Source organism: Euleptes europaea, chromosome 1 (assembly GCF_029931775.1).
Source record: "Euleptes europaea isolate rEulEur1 chromosome 1, rEulEur1.hap1, whole genome shotgun sequence".
NCBI classification, from domain to species: Eukaryota; Metazoa; Chordata; class Lepidosauria; order Squamata; family Sphaerodactylidae; genus Euleptes; species Euleptes europaea.
In genome coordinates this window covers 122614956-122617712 of record NC_079312.1, presented here as the reverse complement: position 1 = coordinate 122617712, position 2757 = coordinate 122614956, and the positions used below count along the sequence as shown (strand labels likewise).

Here is a 2757-nt window from a genome sequence, read left to right as displayed (position 1 = left end):
ATACCGCAGTATTTAGGAATGAGGTAGTATCCAAGACATCCAGATCAACAGACGTTTCATCACAGCCAGAATGTAAGCCAAGCATTTATTAGGATCTTCACGGAGTATGGTAGTGAGATTCAGGACAGATTGCAAAGAAACCCCCAAACCCCTATGTTTTTGTGTTTCAAGCCTAGCTCAAAAACTGGTTGAATTTGTAGGTCCAAACCATACCAGCAGCTTGACTAGAGCAACATTCCACAGAACATAATATTACCCCAGTGTTGCAATAATGTTATGATAGTGCTGTAGGCAAACATGCTGGAGCAAATGTTTTAGATCAGGGTGAAAAAGAGATAGATGAGGCAGGTCAGGAAATTTTTGATGAAAACATACTGCTTTTCTCCTAAACAAAATTTTTGTGTAGGCGGAAATCAGTTTTATTTTTATTTTTTTAAATCTCCCCTTGGAGGTTGTCCAAAATGGCGGGGGGGGGGGGAGGAATTGGCAGACCTTAAACTCCCAAACCCAAAAATACTCCAGAAGTCAAATTGTACCCTTCGTATTACCAGAAGGTTTGTAATTAATCTGGCTGCTGTTATTTGAAATTTATATGTTGTAACTGTAAATAAAATAGCCCAATAATGGAATTAAAAAGCAGTGGAATGCATTACATTAGTTACTTTAATTCGCCAAAATAACAAAGCGAGGGAACGGGGCTTTTCTTAAGGTTGAATAATGAAGGAAACCCGCTCCACCACTCATCATAATGTTCAATTAATTTCACAACTTTTGACTAGTATCTTGTCTTACACTGTTGATGTATATGGCCCTTTCTGCCATTATTCAGTTTTCTTTACGTACCCCTAAAATGCCCTGGTTTGTACCCCTGGGGGTACATGTACCCCAAGCTGGGAATCACTGCCTTGGAGTCCAATTGCCAAAGCAGCCATTTTCTCCTGGTGAAGTGATCTGTGTCGCCTGGAGATCAGTTGTAATAGTGGGAGATCTCCAGCCACCACCTGGAGGGTGGCAACTCTAGATCTAGGGGATTAAGTATTCAATGTCCAATGAATTTCAGTTGGAGCCAAGTCACTGTGGGCTGCTTCATATAGGGGCAAAACTGTGTTTAAAACCAAGTGTACATTTTTTAGGGAATGGTGACCTATTCCAGACCTATGGTGACCTACTGAAGGAGGGGCCATGGCTCAGTGGTAGAGCTTCTGCTTGCCATGCAGAAGGTCCCAGGTTCAATCCCTGGCATCTCCAGTTAAAGGATCCAGGCAGGTAGGTGATGTGAAAGACCTCAGCCTGAGACCCTGGAGAGCCGCTGCCGGTCTGAGTAGACAATACTGACTTTGATGGGCCAAGGGTCTGATTCAGTATAAGGCAGCTTCATGTGTTTATGTGTCCAGCTCCCTGGCATGCATACTTGTACATTTGTAAACATTGCACATTACATTTTTCTCTGTGGATATAGTGCATTCTACAGGAACACATCAGAAATAAATAGCATGATGTGGCGTGCTCCTTTGAAACAGCATTGCTATAAAATACTAAAGGCCTTGTGAATACCTTAACCCCTTGAACTAAAGAGTATTGCAAATATTTGTCTAGATTTTTACATCTGCAAATGCTGCCGTTCCCTAGTTATGTTGCTGAATTGTTACAGCTGAATCCACTGGTATGAAGCTGATTATGTGAAGAAGGGGAGAGGAATGAACAAGGGGGAATTTTGTGAGCGGTTGCTAAGGAACAACCTACATCCCCTCTTCAGAACACTGATGTGATAGGGAGTACACGGGAGACTTTCAAGTTTACCCATCCCCTACTTTCTATAATAAGCCTCAAAATATTACAGTAGCTAGGAAAAGGCTCTGTGGTTGACCAAAGAGGAAACTAAAAATCCACACCTCGAGGGTAACTGGTGATTCTGCAATGGCATTATGTTCACAGGATGATGCGGAGCCGGAAGTGGTCTGCAGCCCTTGTGACTGGGGATATAGCACTTTTAGAATACATTTTACTCTTTTAATGCATCTTATCCCCACAACAGATGTTTAAACATCTGCTCATCAAGACAATTACCAGGGACCAGTGCAGCAATATTGTCCTCATAGTTGACGTCTCAAAAATGAGTGCAGTAACATCTTTCATAAGGTGCCTGATTTCCCCCATGATGCTTCTAGTGCTTATGGGCTGAGTTAACATGCTGGGACATGGGGAACTACACCATCTGGGCATTGCTCTTAGCATGCTCTCACTGAATTAGCAGCTCTTACAGCAAGCCTGCAACAAGTTATTATGGCTACGATTATTCCTTCTTCTGGGTTTAGGTAAACAAGGCACGTGTTGTCCAAGTCTTCCAGGGAGTCTATGATTAGAGTTGCCAGTTCCCCCCCGGCCACCGGCAGGGGTTGGGGGGGGGGGGCGGTAGAGCTGCTAGATCCAGGTTAGGAAACTCCTCGGGATTTGGGGATGGAGCCTGGGGAGGACAGGGGCCTCAGTGGGGTACAATGCCATAGAGGCCACCCTCCAAAGCATCCATTTTCTTCGGGGAGCTGATCTCTGTAGCCTGGAATTTAGCTGTAATTCCGGGCGAATCCCACCTGGAGGCTGGCATCCCTAGCTCTGATTTAAACCTAGATATCCCTGGTCAAAATTCAGGTTAGATTAGGGTTGCCAGCTCCGGATCTGGAGATTTTTGGGGCAGGGTCTGAGGAGGGTGGGGTTGGGGGAGGAGAGGAACTTCAGTGTCATAGCGTCCAATTGCCAAAG

The 2757-nt window shown here is 44.5% G+C and overlaps 1 non-coding gene across 1 annotated transcript; it reads left to right on the top strand.

The window, feature by feature from the left end:
• Window positions 1-1173: 1173 nt before the first annotated feature.
• On the top strand, window positions 1174-1248 carry TRNAG-GCC (transfer RNA glycine (anticodon GCC)). The gene has a single exon. It is a non-coding gene; the product is annotated as a tRNA-Gly (tRNA).
• Window positions 1249-2757: the final 1509 nt, after the last annotated feature.